Here is a 19,616-nt window from a genome sequence, read left to right as displayed (position 1 = left end):
ATCCACCAATCTATTATTTTTTTTTATAACAGCACCTTGATCGCACACATTGGTGCTAGACCTTCGCAAAGAAACTAGAGAGCACTTGGGTGTGATCCAGGATTTAGATCTCAACCCTGCTTCTCCTGCCCTTTAAACAGGGAAGAGGTCTAAACCAGTAGCCATATAAGGCACTGGGCTCACTCCCAAGGTACACAGTGAGTATTGGAGAAAGGCCTGGAAGAGACCAAAGTCTCTTTGGTCTGGATTCATGTCCTGACCTGAACTTTAGACCCATATCAGATTGTAACCTTTGGGCCCCCTGTGTAGTCAGAAGAGTGAGATGCTCTTCCAGCTAGTTCTTCCTCTCACCTGATTTAGGTCCCTCTTGCTAGACAAGATACATTTGAGCATGTGTTTCTTCATGCAAGAGAAAGCACAAGCACTCTCAAATTACCTTCTTTAAAAGCAAAACGAAAAAGGCTGTAGAATGTAGTTTGAAAAAAATGAATTGTATCTAGAGAAATGATTGGCTGAAGATTTCTCAGATGGTGACACTATTTTCAGGAAGGATACTAGATTGGGATGTATGAAACAAACCAGAACCTCATATCAATTGTTCTTTCTTCATCTGGTCTCCTTCAGAAACACTTCTCTATTCTGCTTCAAGAAAGGATTTTGTCTTCCTCTTCTGCTAATTTCCCTTCCTTATTTCATTAATGTATGTCTCCATTGATGTGCTTGGTAGCTTTTTTTCTCCATTGAGAACCAGAAGACTGTCTGCCTTTAAACACATGCATAAAAAGAGATCTGAGCCACCCAAGGAGTTTACCTTTCTTCCTGATGCACTGACATTAAAAAGCTACATCTTACAATAAAGCAGAAAAACTGTGGCAGTCCGGTTACATGCAGTTTTGGTGGAGTAAACACTTGATTATTCAACAATGAGTCATTTCTGCAGTAACCTCATTCTGTCATGACTGTATCACATCTGCTAACTCTCCAAAGCAAAAATCATAACCTGTACTGGTTTAAAATGTGAATACAGCCTCATGGTTCATATATAACACTCTAGTCAACCAAAGAAGCCATGTGCTATAAGTTTAAAAGGGCAAAGTACTTGTTCTCAAAGAGAAAATATCATGGAGAACAACAAAGATAATTGTGAAAAAAGCTTCTCCATTCTTTAGCTCTTCTCACAGTGTCTGGCTTCTCCATTATTCTTCAAGTCTCTCTTCGTTCTCTTTAGAAAGCCTTTGTGTTTTTGGAGTGTAGCGTATTTGAAACATAGCATGTTGGGGCTAGGGTTGTTCTGCTGCCCTCTGAGCTGACTCCCTGCCTTCTGCCGTATTGTTATTGTTGACCTCAATCAGAGCTGAGGCATGTCTGAGTGGAGCAGAACCTCCTCCCCATAATGCTCTGCTGTCCTCAAACCAGCCTCCACTGATGGGACGAGAACACTGGAGGCAGAATATGGCTTCTGGATCTTAATTTGGTTCAAAATGATGTGATACAAAAGAAGGCTCCTGACTGCTAGACAACAGTGTTTTTGCTACACTACTTTAATTGTAACACTGGAATTTTAATTAAATGTATTTAGCATTTCTTCTAACAGTAATTTCATCGATTTTGATGGAGAATAGAGGAAACAGCAAATAAGGATAGTGTGATAATGACAAGATAGTAAATTGGGAAACGGTTTAAGTGAAATATAGCCAACATTCAGTAAACTCTGTTTTCTAAGTGGCTATAGCTAAGAGCACCTTTCATATGTTAAAACTAAGCAGTGCTAGTCTATTGAAGTGCATGTGGACTACTGCTTAAAATTAACTATGACAAATGGTAGTTGAATTTACTTCCTTTCACTTTTTTCTTGAAAACACAGGAGATATATGCAGGAAGGATGATCTAGTAATTTTTGCAGAAAGAGCCATTTGGGATTTACCATCCAAAGACATGCTTCTGTTAGCTGCAGAAGTGGTTGAAGACTTAAGTCAAATAAGGGCTCCAGAGTGCTTGGTGCAGTAAAGATACATACTGAATGCCCACTTTGTTGTATAGCACTTCAGTCTGCCAGTAATGAAATCTTTTTGACACAGCATGATTATTTTGGTTACCCTTGTTCCACTCCAGTATCTATGCTTGTCCACCAATAAATGGTCTAAGGAGAGGATGGAAAATCACTTTGCTGAATCCATTACATTCCTGTCGTGTATATGTGAACACGTGGTGGTGGTCTGAGCTTTTGTAATGAAAAGAGTTTAAAAGAATTAAGAGGTCCAATATTTTAATCTGTCCTTTGAAATTAGTTTCTCCCCACGATAAGCTGCAGGTTTGTTTAAAGTAAGAGTAAATAATGGCAGCTGCTGTTGTTTTCTTTGTAAGAGCAATGTTTGAGATAGTGCATATAATGGAGACACAAATTCATAGATGCACAATGCATAATTGTTTTCGGAAGTTCAGCTATTAATATTTATAGTATTGACCTGAAAGGTTGCAACAATTTCTCCATTAGTCATGGTAGTGTTGGCTGGACCTGAAAATTCAGTGGTCAGCGTGGCTACCGTGCCACTAGCACGCAACAGTGTACTAAATAATGCAAGTTCAGCCTTTCATGAAACTTAAAGGGAAAAAAGATTCTGAATAAAAGTAGAAATGTATAGTAAAGACTATGGGTATACAGATTAACCATTACTTATTTAAGTATTATTTATCTATTATTTAAGCAATTAGCAGCTATACAAATAGTCGAATAATCAGCTTCCAAAGCCTATTTATTGATGAAAGAATATTTTTTCTCATTAGAAATGCAAAGGTCAATCTATGTTCCATTTGCTTTTTCCCCAGATTGGAAAAAAAATGCTAATGTAGCTAAGACACAGTCACAGGTCTGCACAATAAAATGTTACTGATAGCCCACTACTTGTCATGAAAAACATCATTACTTTGTCTTGTAAATGAAAAGTCCTCCTTCCCCTGACCACATACGTGGTAAAATATTAGTCACATTATGTGTATCAGCACCACTGAAAGATTAGAAATTAGTACCTCCTACTCAGGAGCAGGGCTTAAAAACATCCTTTGTCTGTTGCAAAAATACATTTTGAGGGGGAAACACCAACTGTTGTAGAGGTTACATTTCTATTCCTCCCCCTTTCCAAAAGAAGTGCTTATATACGTAGACAAGCACTTGCCATTTGGGTGATATGTTCTCTTTCCAAGTATGAAACAGATGAAACATAGCCAGTAGCTACTGTGAGCAACCTTTAGTTTGTTTTGCAGCATAAAAAGTTCTTTTAGTGGCAATATATGAACTCTTATTATAAACTTGTTTTAGTCATTGCAGGAAATGAGTTTGTAGCCAGGTAATTAACATTTTCCTTAATGACTTATGTGTGAGTCTTAACACAGAAAAGCAGCCTCTGGAGGTGCTATCTAATAAATTCAGCACTGTAGACTTAAAATGGACAGATGGTTGAGTATTTCACACTCTCCGGCCCAGAGTGAAGAGCAAAGCATGCCCTGTTCTGGAAGTGAGTTCAACATGTGCTTAAGCATATAGAGAATTTCCATTCTCTGTTTAAGACAACAAAAAAACCTCACTTGTCCTTACTAAATCCAGGCCTGATATGGAATCCGTCCCATGTTCTAATTCAGGAGAGGAAAAGCCTTTCCTTTGAATGGTAGAAAAATTAGGTTGGAAAGGACCCCTGGGGTTTATCTAGTCCAATCTCCTGCTCAAAGCAGGGCCACCTTTGAGGTTGGATCAGGTTGCACAGGGTTAGTCTTGATGAGTTTTGCAAATCTCCAAGGCTGATGATTCCACAGCGATTTCTGCCATTGGATATATTCTCTGCCCTACCCAGGTTGATAAAAGTGCAGTATGCACCTTCATAAGTGTATGTGGTTAATGTTTTTGCCTGTGCACTGATCTGATTAGAGTCAAATTCAGATCTAGTGGGAGTAAGTGCAGCCCCCATTTTTCAAAGAGCTTCCACTGACATCAAGAACTTTTCTTTCTTCCTCATACACATTGGACTAAGCCAGATCTGGTCATGCTAAGGATATCAGTGCATTCTCTCCCCTCTGTGTATGTGAAGCCTGCTCCTCTGGCACTGGAGCTGAGGATAGGCATAGGATTGGATTCAGGACATCAGGTGAAGTCTAGTTCTGTACTGTCTGAGGTCAGTGACAAAACCTTGATTGGCTACTAAGTTACTAGACTGGCACCAAAGAAAGAAGGGGATTTACTGAGATTACTATTTCTCCTTACAAGTCACCTTAGCAATGCCACCTGTCTTTCAAATGCTGCTGGAATGGCAATGCAAAACAAAAACCTCTCTTCTACCTCTTTCCTTTTAATTCTTCAAGCTTTACTTCCTCTAACAGGAATAACCAGAAATAAGTTTTCAGTTGCGCTTTTAAAAACTAAACTCCAGACCAAATCTTTAATTGCGTCCTTTTAAAGGCCGCTTTAAAGCTTGTAGTAATGCACTCAAAAAGGATCTGAAAGTCTGTGCTGAGAACAGCATCTCTCACCTCACAGACTCAGCTGTACTGAGCAAGAAATTGTGATTTGTGCCTCTACAGAAAACATTCCATTTGCATCTTATTAGAGCTACCTGGGGAGGAAAAATAATGTTGTGGAGATCAGGAAATTTCTTAAAGTGCTTTACCCTGGAGGTCAGTGGAATTCCATTTATAAATGATGACTGCATGCATTTTGATGCTAAAATTGTGATGACTTACAAAGTTTGATATTACTGTATTTTTCTGTGGACAGTGATTTTTTTTGAAGTGGTGAACATATTTTCCAAGAATATTGTAGACGTTTGTAACATGTATGTTTGTGCCAATAAATCTTGTTTTAAGAAGTTGCTTTTTGTGTCATTTCTGTTCCCAAGACACGCAGTTTAAGGACAGTTAAGCAGCTTCAGCTTTCATTCCCTCTCTGTGTTAAGTGCTAAAGACTTCTGGAAATTAGGATTTTCTAATTCACACTGAGTTTTTATACATTTCGTCTAATAGAAAAGAAAAAAACCACTTATGTTGTATAAATAATAATGAACTCTGTCCAAAAAGGGGGAGGGGAGGCAGTGGTACAACCATTAAAGAATTGTGAAGAGCAACAGATGGGAGAATGCGTTTAGTGCATTTGACCTTATTCTTTCTTAATGGTAACATATGTTTCCTTTTAATAGGGCACAGTTAACTCAGGAAACTCATTGCCACTAGATACTGTTAGTTCACAAATTTGGTGTACTTTGGACACATTTTTTAAATGAAGAAAGAAGGATCCTCTGTGAGAGGGATACAGACTCTTGCAGGGTCATCTTCTGCCTTAACTTGAAACAGCTGATGCTGGCCACTAGTGTAATGGCTTAATGGGACGTGGTAACTGTTGCCATCATTATTCCTAATGAGTAATTAAGCTCTTTGAAGGGACAAGAGTTGGAAGCTGCTTTTCTCCCCCTCCTGGTGACTACACCTACATTTTAAAGCATCACAGTAACTCCTGGGTAGCTTGGCACCTTCATGCATATCGGGCGTTATTCAACAGCTCTTCTGCTTTTGTTGCAAATCAACTCAGGGTATGGTATCGTCTGTCCGCACCCAAACACACCAAAACCAGGTAATGTCAAGATACCTTCTGGTATGACAGTGCTTTATTAGTAAAACTATAGATTTTTTCCTTGGGAACTCTTAGCATATCTGGCAATAAATTGGGGGCACTTTGAGTCTATAAGGAGGAGCTGGGAAAAAGCAATCATTGATTTCATACAGTGCATATTCTGGTCTATGTAAAATAGCAAATAAGGACTAAGTGAGAAGGTGAATTAGGTTGATTGATGCATATGAATGTGATATTGAAGAACACAGGACACTGATCAAAGCCAAAATGAGGCTGATGCTAATAATTAAGAGAGCACAATGGGCTAATACTCCATTAGCACTCTTATAGTCAGGTAGCTCAGTTTTGTTGAAACAAAATGTCCCAATATCTGACTTTTGAGCTTACAAAGAATTCTAGCAAATGATAAAACCAAGTGAAAATGAAATTATGTGTAATATAATGGACAGATTAAGGTGCATGTGACAGAATCAGTAAGATTATATGAAAAATCTAATGTATTTTTGCATGCTGTTCAGATAGCAGATTTGCATAATTCATGGAAGTTCAGGGAACAAAAGGAAGGACTGCTTCTTAGGGGTTACTAAGTTATGTGGGATGAAGAACTCTGGGACTTGCATATGCTTAGGAAAGTCGATAGAAGATAGTTCACAGCCAAAACAAACCTTGAAGTGACTGTCTATATACTTTGCTTTGTGAGCTGAAGTACACGGAGGTAAGTGAATGAGTAAGATGCTTTTAAGTGCTCCTGACTGATCTAAAATTTCAAAAAAATCTGTCACATGACTAAAAATGGTCAGAACTGCAATCTGAGAAGAAAAGCAGGTAATCTTGAGACTGCTAGAGCTCTATATGAGAGACAGCTAGGCAGTAATGATTACTATTAGAAAACCAAACCATCTTTTTTTGCTTTCCCAGGTGTTTCAAATCTAGGGGAACCACCACCTGTGATTTGGGCAGCTGTCATGAAAAGCTCTTACCACGATGTGACAGACACATTAAATACATTTTACTATGGGAATTTCCTGGTACCAAATGCACTGAGTTATTACACTTTTAAGGCAGTTTTTAGAATGATTCTACAGAAGTAACACCCTTGCATTCTCCCTTAGCATCTGAACAGTCTAATTATAATTTAACAGCTGTTAGCTGAACTGCTTTACAAAGGCAAGTAAGCCTGGCTTTTCTACCTTCTGTTGGCCATAATGCAGCTTTACTCTGTTGAAGGTAGTCAGTGGATTTGATAATTAAACTTCTAGTGCTTATATAATAACTGCCAGGTTGTTCTTTTTACTAGAAGATGTACCATACAGCATTATGTTATTTACATATTCTCTGGGTTAACCTAGAAAACACCTGCTCCATAGTCCAGCTTCACCAGGAGCCTGGAAAGACTTCTCAATACATGCCCAGTGCATGCCTCTCTGATATAATCTGTAGTAAACCATAACGACAGTGCACACTGAAAGAGCTGGATAGATAAGGGTGTCACCAGCATCATATAGCCCTGCACTCATCCTTGTTAAACTTCCTAATGATCCAAGAAAGCTACAGAGGAGAGAAACCCAAAAATTCTCCCTAGTCCATGTCAAATGACCAGGGGGGTGGGGAGGAATTCCTTTTCTCAGCTCAGAATCCAGTGAGTTAGTTTAACTGTGAACAGAACGCAGAAAGCAAGCATCTGAAACTGTAATGCCACAAGGAACACTGTGGTTAATAGTGTTTGAGGAGCTGGGAAAGTAAACCAGTTTTATACAGCTTTCTAGACAAAGGAAGCCTTGAAATATGGAGTTATTACAGTGTACAGATTGTACTGGCAAAGAACAATTCCATTTCCTTTCAAACCACTTTGGAGACACCTACAAGTATCAGTGACAAAATTCAATCTTTTTTATCACCAGGAACTATCTGGATTAGTTTTGCCATCCTTCCACCTGCTTATCAGGCACCATTTGATAACTGCATGCACTCTTGGCCCCCTTCAGTCCTCTGGAAAGGTTGATCTGAACTTCATTCCTGAGCTGGCTAGAAAACTCCTTCTAATGTCCTGGTTACTATCTGGGAACAATGTATAGTTCTTACTCTTTTGTTTGCTACTTTTCTTCAGTTTGACTAGCCCATGTCCTCCTTAGTCATCCTGACAGTCCATCTCTGCACAGTTGCCAGTTCCATCACTTATGACCAGAGCAGCAGCCAGTGCTGTGGTCCAAGTAAAGGCTTACCAAATGCTGTATGTGGTGGCATAAACATTTCATTGACTGTGTTAAAGAAACCTGAAACATCCTACTACCATATTAGTATTTCTCACAACTGCACGTACCCTCCCACCCCCACGGCATTCACCTTAATCATCCTGTGTTACACCTATTGCCTTTTTTTTTTTTTTTGAACTCTTTCTCTATAGTTCAGGACCAACAAAATTATCATCGGTGAAATGATAATAAGCAATATCCTCAAGGATGAACTTGATCCAAATTCTCCTGCCTCTGCCACCAAAACAATTCCTATTGATACCTCCAGTGCCTAGCCAGATGATAGCTAGGTGGCCTGAGACATTGCCTATGGTAGGCAATTAACTAATAGTTTCACTTCAGGGTCTCTTGTTTCACTCAAAAGTCTCAAAGTTTGAGTGATTTTCTTCTTTTTTTCCCCAGAGGTATTAATATACCAATAGTAAAATTCTTGCTTACTGCACTCACCAGCTTAAGCATTTCTTGACTACTCAGACACCTCTGTTGCCTTTGAACACAAATGCTGGTTGAAAATGCTGTTATTTTTGAGATGCCTAGGGTTGTCAGCTAGATGGAAAAAATAGAGTAGCAGTGTTTGTTGATGAGAAAAGGCATCACTGGGGAGCTGTAGGCAAAAGCAGTATCCTCAAGGCCTGTCTTTAATCTAGATGAAGAGCCAGCCCACATGTTCTTCTGCAGCTAAGCCTAGAACTTGAAGCCCTATGGCCTGAGCAGCATTACTGCATTTCAGTGATGCTGTGCCCCTTATGAGCTTCCCTTGGCTGTATGTAGACTTATCAGCTCTCACATAGGATACTGAAGTGTCTTCTGATGCCATTAAGACACCACTTTCTTACAGGCATCCTTGTGTCTGGATCTTATTACAAAATTGTCTTTGGGCAGTTAGATCATTAATACATGATTAAATGCAGTGTGAACTCTTCTTCAGCCTTGTATAGCTGTACAACACATCATACTTACATGATGTGTGTCTGAAAAAGAGAAGCAGCAAAAAGGCACATCAATCATTAAAAGCGAGCCCTTCAGCATATAATGTGTCTGCTCCTATTTGACTCAGACATGAGGGAGTAATCAAACCTCAACCCACCCAAACTAGTATCTTCTGTTCCTGATTGTTTTTCTCTTTGCAGACCATGGCAGAATCTGTGGGAGCTTCCGGCAGAAATTTGCGGATCCTGATGCTCCTCCTTAAAATGTGTTGACAAGAGTGGGCACATCACTAAGTATCTGCAATGCCAGAAAGCAGGTTGTCTTTTAAACTTTGTTGTCCTTTACATAAATAAATAAATATTTAAAAAGAAATCTTGTCTTGCTTTTAAACCTGCCTTAATGGGCGGGGGGGGGAAGACACATTTTCAGGTTTTAGCTGGCTGGCAGCGCAGCCGCCTGCCTGCTGCAGCACCCCGAAGTGAGGCTGTGCCGGGCCCGGGCGGCATCCAGCCAGCCGAAGCTGTGACCACTGCCTGGTGCGTAGCCTGTGGAATGTCAAACAGTGGCAGCCGACGCAGGTGGCATCGCCCTGTGACGGCACGGGCACTGTCAGTGACTGCTTATCGTTCTATTGAATTTATTTCACAAACTATGCCAACACAGACTAACAGTGTCAGACTCGATCTCAAATGCAAAACAAATTGGGTCACAATTTGCCTGTATGGGATTAAACTGCATTGTCCATCCCTTAGGTTAGCCATTCTGCTGTAACTGGCATTCATTTTAACAGTTTTTCAGATCTCTTTTTCATCTTCTGTACATCAGCTGCTTCAGCCCAGGCTTCAAATTTCTCAAGCATTCTCAAACTTAACGGCATTTTTCTTTGTGGTTTTGGCATTGTCTCATTCTACCTCTCTGCTTCACCCCACCTGTTCTCTGTTTCATAGTGCTGAATGAAATATTGTTCTCCCTCTTGTCTACAAGACCTATTACTTCTCAAGTCACTTCATTTAACTCTTATGTTCCCCACTTTCTCTATGGAAAAAAGAAATCAGAAGATTTGTGTCTAGCCACAATGGTTGCACACTTTGACTAAGCCATCGAGGTCTTTGTATTCTCTTGATGCTTCCAGGGCTGCCTCCTACATACTGGCATTCTCTGGTTTGGTGTTGCTCAGGGTGACTGATTATGTTGTCTCATTTGTCCTTAATAAACTCTTTAAACTCTTGTTTAAAAAACAAGTATATAATATAAATGCATCTTCATCTTAGAAGGAAAGGCTCTAAGTTTCTCATGTGTTTTAGGTCTTTCTTGTACTCTTGCAAGCATCAGAAAACACTACATCAATGTTGAGAAGTACCTGTTGATCCCTTCATGGAACACCTCTGAAGTCAGAAGCCAATATGAAGCATGTTGCCTGCAGCTGTCTGTACAAAGGCTCCCTGTGTCACGTGCTGCATGGGAATGACCTCAACAGTTGAACAGAGCTACTGAACCAGTTATGGATGCAGTCTGACAGTCATAGAACAAACATGACTCATTTAAGAACATTCTCTACCTTCCCTTTTAATAACTGGTTTCACCAGTCAGTAAACTAGAACTATAGGGAGAACAAAGAATTCTTCAGTCAGCTCTGCACAGCATTCTCACACACCATTTACTCCACTACAGGAGCATGTTTGAAACAACTGTCCCTCCACAATTACATCTTCTGTGATGATGTCCAAGCTCTCACAATGTAATCGCCTCTAGCAGCAGATACTGACATGCCAATACTAACAATACTAATACCAATACTAATGAATGAACAGTTCTATGTCCTGGATTTAAAACCAAAAAGCTTTAAAAATACAAAATGTTGGTGTGCTGAGGTGAGATCATCATCCTTGATGATGATAATAATAGAATCACAGAACTGTTTAGGTTGGAAAAGACCTTTGAGATCATCAAGTCCAACCGTTAACCTAGCACTGCCAAGTCCACCAGCAAACCATGTCCCTAAGCACCACATCTACACATCTTTTGAATACCTCCAGGGATGGTGACTCAACCACTTCCCTGGGCAGCCTGTGCCAATGCTTGACAACCCTTTTGGTGAAGACATTTTTCCTGGGCTCACTGCTGGCTCATATTCAGCTAGCTGTCGACCAAGACCCCCAGGTCCTTCTCCACCAGGCAGCTTTCCAGCCACTCTTCCCCAAGCCTTGCATGGGGTTGTTGTGACCCAAGTGCAGGACCCAGCACTTGGCCTTGTTGAACCTCATACAGTTGGCCTCAGCCCATCGATCCAGCCTGTCCAGATCCCTCTGTAGAGCCTTCCTGTCCTCAAGCAGATCAACACTCCTGCCCAACTTGGTGTCATCTGCAAATTTACTGAGGGTGCACTCAATCCCCTTGTCCAGATTATTGATAATTGTGTTGAGATGAGAACAGGGTTCTGCAAATAAGGAGATTTGTGTCTAGTTTGACCAAGTCATCAAGGCTTGGTCATGTGACTTCACATCCAAGAGTGCTCAACTTCCACACTCAGTTTTCTTAACAAGGGGCTAAGAAATTAATTCCTGCTATGCCTTTGCTTCTCCACCTTGTGGTATATCAATAATCACTTTGATAAAGCTCTTTTTGAGAAAGTAGATAATAGAAATTATAAGATGTCAGGGTAAACTTTGAAAATTTGAACATTATTTGTGAAATATTTTTGGTATTATAAAATCTCAACTCCACTGATGCCAACAACAACAACAACAACAACAAATCTCAATTATATAAGTGGAACTGAGGCTTCCTCTCAGATTAAGCTATTACAGCATGGAAATAGCAGCATAATTTTCTGAATGTGCAATACACTAGTCCTCATACTAGGTCTTCTCCTATTTCAATTCCTTCTTCAATTTGATTGTCGTGAACTGATCCTACATAACTTGCAGTGGCAGCCTAAGTTGGAAACAATGGAGTGCATTCATTTCACCAGTAATGGCTGTGTCTAGATGAGCCCAGTGCAATTTTCAAGTATATTTTGTTAATGGTCTGCCTATACAATTAATTGTACTGTAATCCACCACATGGCTGGGGAAAGAGTTTGTTTAAATAGATTTGGCTTCTGTAACTGACATTTGCATTAACTCAGTGTGAATTACAAGATGCTCTATCTCAGGATTTGAGGTGTAGTTACTTTTAACGGCCTCATGACATGTTGTGGAGTGCCATGTCTCTGGTCTTGAGCACTGATCTGTATTTCCGAGGGACCTGAGTCCAAGCTCTAATAATCAAGTTTGCAGTGAGGTAATGGCTTTTAGATAGTGACACAATGCACTTTGATTGCATTTTAGAGCTTAGGAAGAGGAGATGTCTCAGCAGACAGTCAGTGTATGACAAGAAAAGTTGATTCATTGGTTATTAGGTTCCAGTGAAGTACAAAATCTGTCATTTTAAAAACTCTCCCTTTTTTGGCTTGCTTTCTGAAGTGCCTTGAAGAGTAGCACACGCATCCTCTCTGACTAGGCCAAAACACCTCAAATTATGCTGGTGTTCAGACCCATCTCGTTCCTTCTAGAGGCAAAGGCAAGGAAAGGCTTAAATTGGCCTGACTGATTTGTAAATTCTTTGACTTGCAGGTAAGGATAAACTGACGGCTTAGTTTTAAAGTTGCTCAGTTTTTAGTTTTGGTAAAGTTGCTTAAATGCCGTAGTAGGTAACTTACTATATACTATACAAGGGGAGGGGGAATTCTGCTGAAACTCAAATTTGCCTTCCATGCTGCAAGAAGAGAGGTTGGACTAATTCAGGTTAGAAGAGCAGAGATGATAAAACCTAGCAACTAATTTTGGTTAACAACTGAAGTAGATGAGCCTAATGTTTAAATACAAGCCATTAAGTTTAGTCAAAACACATGTTGCTTTCATCACTCTTAACATGAGCTAGGTAACTCTTGCTAGTGAACCCCAGATAGGACCATATGTAAACTAACAAAGTAAAGGTATAAAGTTTTTCTACAGAGGGAAATTATCCTCTTTCTAGTAGTCACATGAGCAGGAGAACACATAAGGAAATACTTCAGCAAACTTGTCAGGCATCACCACTCAGGAGGAGACCAGCTGCAAGGAGTGCAGTAGAGACCAGCCTGCCCAAACCTGCTTTGTGTAAACCAGCTGGAGGAATGCTCTAGCAGAATGGGCTAAATGCCTCAGCACTGACAGAGCTCCTTGGGTGGGCTTTGCATCCACATGGAGCTCTGTACCTACCCAGTGAGTTTCCACTATTTTAAAGCTGGCTTGAATATGCCTTCATAGGCTGACCCTACCATGCAGATGTACTCTAAGGCTTCCCCAAGTCACTGTTTTCCCTGCACTGTATTCATTTTAAAAAGAACAAGAACGCTATTACTGCATGAGAGGAATCAGCCTCCCTAACTAAGCGCTGCTTTCTTCAGTGTTAAATGAAGCCAGCAAAAGCTACCAGCATTATTAACAATAGCTGGTTAGTAATGCACTGTGAAAGAGAAGGGCTGGGGACACAAAATAATAATTGTAAATTACCCAGATTGATAAAAGGTCTGAAAGGCAGCTGGATATGTTTTTCAGACCTACTAGAAAAAAATAAATCCTGATGCTTACCCAGTTTTCTACACAGACACCAAGGAAACCATGAGCCCTACAGCGTTTTTATAATTGCCTACAGGAGGCATATCTCATGGCTCTGCTTTTTGGCAAGGTAAGATTTCTTTCAATCTTTTTGTTTTGCTCTAACTACCCCTTTTTTCTCAAATATATATCCTTAGTTTTCCTGTAGCACAGTGCTTTAAGATGACAGCAGCCTTTCCTCTAATGAGCTATTACTCATTAGCTAATGACAATTAGCTAATATTACTTAGGATTACTAATTCCTGCTTCCCCTTTATGCCCTTTAACCTTTCTCCTTTAAGGAATGTAAGGGTTTTTTTTCTCCTTTTGACTGAATTAAACTGCTTGTTTAATTTCTTTTATTGTGTAGTTACACAACAGAAGCATTGAATTCCAAAGTTCTCCTACCGCTAACGGAGTATTACATGTTACAAGTGGATAGGATGTGTCTCATTATGACAATGAGTACTATATTTGAGTGTTTTTCTATGTAAATAAGGCTCATGTGATCACTTTGATTCTGTCTGCTTGCTCGCCTCTCCCCATTCACCTGATAATTTTAAATTTATTGGCCGGTGTGTACAAATGTGACAGATAGGAAGAAGTCCCAAGGATACTTCAGCTACATAATTTCTAAGAAACTATATACCTGGGTAACCAGGTAGATGAGGAAGGTCTCCCTAGAGTTGTACTGAGGAAAGGGCTGTAGTTAAGCTCATACCAATTAAACACCAGATAATCCACAAAGATGGGAAAGAATTCTGCCCTCTTTGTTTCAGTTACTGTCTTCTTTAGAGCAAGTTCCCAAATCTATTTAAATAAAAGGGAGTTATCCTAGTAGAATTTGTATCAGTCCTTCACTCCTTGGTGCTGTGGGTCAATGACAGGGTGCAAAGTGAGCTGTCCTTTCTCTTTTTCTTTTAATTTATGAAAATTAAAAGAAAAGAATTTCTGATTGCTTATCAGAAATTTCTAATTTATTTATGGACACAATCTGTGAAACTTTATTTACTGAAGTATCTCGAATTGACTTAGTCTACAGGGGACTTCTGCAGCACCTGAAAGGCTTATTAAAATCCCTACTTTGTTTTCCAGTAGTGTGGCCAGGTATGTCAGGCTTCTCTTCAGGGTAGATTCTCTTCCTGAAGCAAACACAGCCAGTCAGTATACACCTTCTCCTGAAAACAAAACCAAGCTTCCACTGAATTCAGTAGCAGCAACGTTCAGTTGAAAACAGCTCATGTGTGAACTAATTGAGGCAGAACAGTAATGGGAAACTCAATCTGAAAATGAAGTGTTTTAATTAAGAGACACTCTTCAGAATTATACAGAAAGAGGCTCTTTCTCATTTAAAATTTGGCTCTTCCTTCCTCACCAACTATAAATCACTGATCTATAATTAGTATTCTTAGTAGAAGGAATGCCTGATTGTCTGGCTTCAGTTATGCCTATGACTGTGATGAGGAGAGCTGTAGGTGTGCTGGAACAGATTCTAGCTAGTCTGCTACTTAGCATCCAATTTCTTACAAATGTTTCTGTTATAATCTGTTAATGTTATAATCTGTTTCTTAAAAATGAGAACAAATTAAGGAAGAAGGGTGCCTCTAGATTCCTAGCAGCTAAGAGCAGCAGCATGACTCTCTGGCACAATGATTGGGAGTTTACCTGGGAACAAGAGTCCAGCTCCAATCCCATGCCAGGACCTAGTCCAACATTTTGTGTAATGACTAATAAAAATTTCATAAATGCTCACTGGTGGGGAAGCCAGTACCCAGATCTTGTCTCTCTGTCCTTATTCTATCTTTAAAGGAAGGTGTGTCTCTCACTCCATTTTTGTAAGAGACTGGTAACACTTCACTCTACTGAACTGAGTCCGAAAGGAGATCATAAATGCAATGGAGGACAGTAAACCCAGAGTTTAAACCAATTTAATCCAATACCAAGAGCATGTATAGGAATCAGTGGTTGCGGGGAGTCAAGGGTTGGGATACACTGTGTTACAGGCCCAGCACCGGGTCACAGGCCTGGCTGCTTAGGTGTGTGTTGAGGAATCCAGGTGTCACAAGGACATCTGCTATGTATGGCCAAGTTTAATCCAGAAAGTAGCATGCCTCAGGTATCAAAAGCTGTGGAAATGTTATTCTGATGTCTCGTTGCCTTTAAAAGAGCTTTCCTGTGCCCTGTCCATGCCATGCATGGACTCAGAAGTGTACTTTCTCACCAAGGGATCAGATTCAGTTGCTTAACAGGCAGGAAAATAACTCAGAAAGCTTTCTGATAGATTAACAAATTGAACTGGCTCACTGAGAGGCCAAGTAAGTAGCAGAGTGGGCAAAAGGAAGGGTCAAGACCACATAACCATGAGAAGTGCATGGTAGCAAGGTGGTAGGGGTAGCAGGGATGGGGTGAAGAGCAGCACTGCCCCCCCTTGATGAAAGCAAAACGTTAGATCAGCTCAGAAACCTTGTGAAAGCTGTCTTTGGCATCTAAGTCTGGATGGTTTTGAATGGTGAACCACAACCTGATGTAGTCACTTTCTTTCAGGGCAGAAGAGGGTGTGTAAATCCAACACAGTAGGCAGGAATGAGGATGCACTTTTCTGTTTGGCATTTCTTACTAGCTCTCTTATGCCAGTCTAATGACAGGCAAATTTCATTTTAAGTGCCTAACTCTGTAATTCCATGTACAATAGGTCTTGGACACTCTGCTCCAACCCAAAATGTGTTCTTCCATCCTGTTTTGGTTTGGCTTTTGTGCTCCTGCAGCTGTGATGTGATCCAACCAAAAACTTCTTTCACGGGATGTTTTCAGTCAAATCAGTTTCCTAATCTGGTTGACAGTACAGTTGCATAATCTCTAATTTTTAACTCGGTGGAGGTGGTAGGACTGTTCCTTTTGGTGGACGTGTAAGGTCTTTGATCACCTTAGGTAGACTGTGAAATCACAAACTAGCACTCTCAAAGTTATAGAGGAAGTTTAAAACCCTTTTTCAGCACTGTGGATTCAGTTTCAGGCTCTCTGCAGCCTTCTGTGAGGCTGACTGCAGAAAATGAGTTGCTAATACCCACTAAACAGCAGGATCCCAGACCCAGAGTGCTCAGAGCTGTATTTTGCTTCTGAAATCATGTTAACGGAGTTGGGGATCAGCACCTGTAGTTACAGTGACAAGATACACCCCTTCCACTTGTATCCTTCTAGTCATTTTAAAACAGAACAATTCAGGGCTCCTTTGTGTGTCACTTTTCAAGATATTTGGAACTTAAAATTACACTGAAGTTGCCAACAGAAACTGAATTTAATAAAAATAACTAGAAAACAGTAAGAATGGGGACAGAATGAAAAACTACATTCCCCAGAACTCTTCAGGAAAGGTTTTCTGGCTGGGGACAGCTATACACCCTTGCAAAGGACTTCTGAGCTGCAGCACTTACCAGGAACTTGCTGCTTGAGTTGGAGTTTATCATGTTTGTTACATTTCTTTACATTTTAATCAAAGAGTTTTCAAGACTGTATGGATATTGCTATCTTTCTGCTTGTTACAGTTTGTTCCTACACTTTGTAATGCTTTTAGAAAAACCTGTCCATATATTCACTGTAATGAGGAAAGTGGGTTTTTTTCCTTTCCTCATCCTTTGTCTATACAGACAGTAACAGTGATGCCTTTTGCTCATTAGTAAAAAAGCCTTTCCGGATCTTTGCAAGAATCAATGACTGTCAGCGTCACTGTAAATGATGAGTAATTAGGAAATGAAGAATTAGATGTGGGCTCCAGCTGCAAAATATTGATTTTTTTTTTTTTTAACAATATACAGTTCAATCAGTGCTGTGGTATAACTTAAAACAGGTAACTTCTGCAAGTGAACAAGTGGATAGGGAAGCGTAGTTACTTGAAGAAGACGAGCCCTATTTCTTTAACAGTAAGCAAACCCAAGCAAGCAATCATCAGGTAGTTTTTCAGGAATTCTCAAATTCTCTTTTTTTTTTCCTTCACATTGAAAGACTTGATTCTCCCTCCTCCTCAAATGTTGATACTATCAATATGTTGCTGCTTATCAGAACTGGTTGAAATACTTTTGTTAAGCAAAAATTCTATTTTTTTAAGTATGCTGGGAAAAGGTTCAGCATTTTGTGTGTGTGTAAAGTTCTGATAATATTGGAAAGTAAGAGAAGCAGGGGAGTTTCATAAAAAAGGCTTTTCTAAAGGACTTTTTCTCCACATAAAATCCTTGCAGTAAAAATAAGAAAAAAAAACAAAACAGAAAAGGCCTAGTTCTACCAATTCATCTTTTGTGATTTCAGAAAGATACTATGCTGGAAGAAAAGCTAGGCAACGAAGAGATGCTATAGCATGTGGAAACTACATATTAGCAGTGCAGTTTGACTAATACTAGTTGTGCAGTTAAAAGAAAATGGCAAGGCCCAAACCTGCCTGCTTATGAATGGACCCTACTTAAGAAGGCCTGCTATCTTCCATGGTGCTTCATACAGACCGATATTTGCCTTGCGAAACCAAATGGGGGAGCCGGGTAGAATTTAAAGCAGGACAGTGCCTCACCTCACAAACCAAAAGCCTCTTTGGATGAATGTTAGTGTGAGATGTGGTGTGTTATATGGTGAAACAGATGTATATTGTTTTGTGATTTGTTCTCACCATGCTCCAAGAGTTACAACCAAATAAGAAAAAATAAACAAAGCTGGGAAAATAAAACACAACCATTTTAATGTTTTTGTTACAATCTTTGTGTTCTTTAAAATTTTTTGTTTACGCAGACACAAACATATTTTACTCATGCTGCTATTAAAACCCTTATGCTATAGCTACTTGCTAGGTAGAGTGACCTTAAAATCAAAACAAACAATTTTGTCCTGTAGCATTTTGCAACCATTTTCTTTTTCTTTGTTCCTTAGCAGATGAGCTATTGCGTCAGTAGTAATATTCACTCCTCTAGAAGCCGTGTGCCTGCCTTCTTGTTATTTCATACTGGTGTTGCCTGGAATAACTTGTATCTATATATGATTGCAACTTTCAGAAAAATTGGCACAATAGAAAAATTTGGACTGAACTGGTTTAAGATGCACAATCACATTTTGAGTAACACTGTTTTCCCTGGTTTTTGGTAAATTAAATAAAGCTACAAACACTAAAAAGTGATAAGAACAGAACTTAAAAATTATTCCTGTAAGCTTGACCAAAATAACTGTTTAGTATCCCTTTAAAATAAGCAGAACTGAAGTAACACCTCTGGTAGTTACTAGGATGGAAAAGGAACTGGCTTTTTCTGGTGGTGGTGATTACTGTTTGCCTGCTAGAACTGGCATGATCCACTACAGTGATGAATGTGTCTCCTGTTTATTCTGGAAACTCATTCAGCTCTAGCGCAGTGCCATAGTTTGCCTCCAGCTCCTCATGCTTGCGCTCTGATGGGGCGGGGGGCAACCTCAAAGTTTTGCCTCGGTTGGAGTGACTTACTTCGAATCTGTGGTAAGAGGTATAGCCCTTAGCACACAGCCAGAGATGAGTATTTTTGCCACATAACATGAAAAACAACATTCCATGGAAACCAAAAATGTCATTCTACATCCCTCCAACCCAACCAACCCTAAAGCAGAGAACTTAAACAGAAAAGATGATGAAATTTTGAATGTGAAGTCCTAACAGCAAGTTGACCAAACTACACAGAGAATATCTAATTAGGATTAGTCTTTAAAATAGACTCCTCAGAGGAGTGCAAACTAAGAATGGGATCCTGATAAGCTGACTTGTGCATCGCAACAAATCCAGTTGCAGAATCTGGTCCTAATGCTTCCGCTGCCCACCCCTTCTCCTCTCCAGGAGTTAAATACTCCACAGTACTTTACTCACAGGCTGTTTCTGTAACAGTCATAGCTTAAATATCTATGTACCTAATGGACTTATCCCTAACACCACAGTGAGGGAGGGAAGCAGCATTAACCTCATTTTGCAGATAAACAGTGGAAGCCCTGATGGCTCTCTACTGCATTACATCCTGTGGAGCAATTGTGTGTATGCAGCGAGTGTAAAAATGCTGTTACACCAGACTGGTGTATTCACATCAAGACTGACAGAGCTTTGGCATGTCCTCTGTTCCTTCTTTTCATAGCCATGTACGACTATGATGATAAAGGAAGTTCAGAATATGGGTAAGTTATCATTGATTTCTCAGGTACCGATTACTCTGCTCA

This window comes from Ciconia boyciana, chromosome 7 (genome assembly GCF_034638445.1).
Source record: "Ciconia boyciana chromosome 7, ASM3463844v1, whole genome shotgun sequence".
Taxonomy (NCBI): domain Eukaryota; kingdom Metazoa; phylum Chordata; class Aves; order Ciconiiformes; family Ciconiidae; genus Ciconia; species Ciconia boyciana.
The sequence above is the reverse complement of the archived record's forward strand: the minus strand, read 5'-3'. Positions refer to the sequence as shown.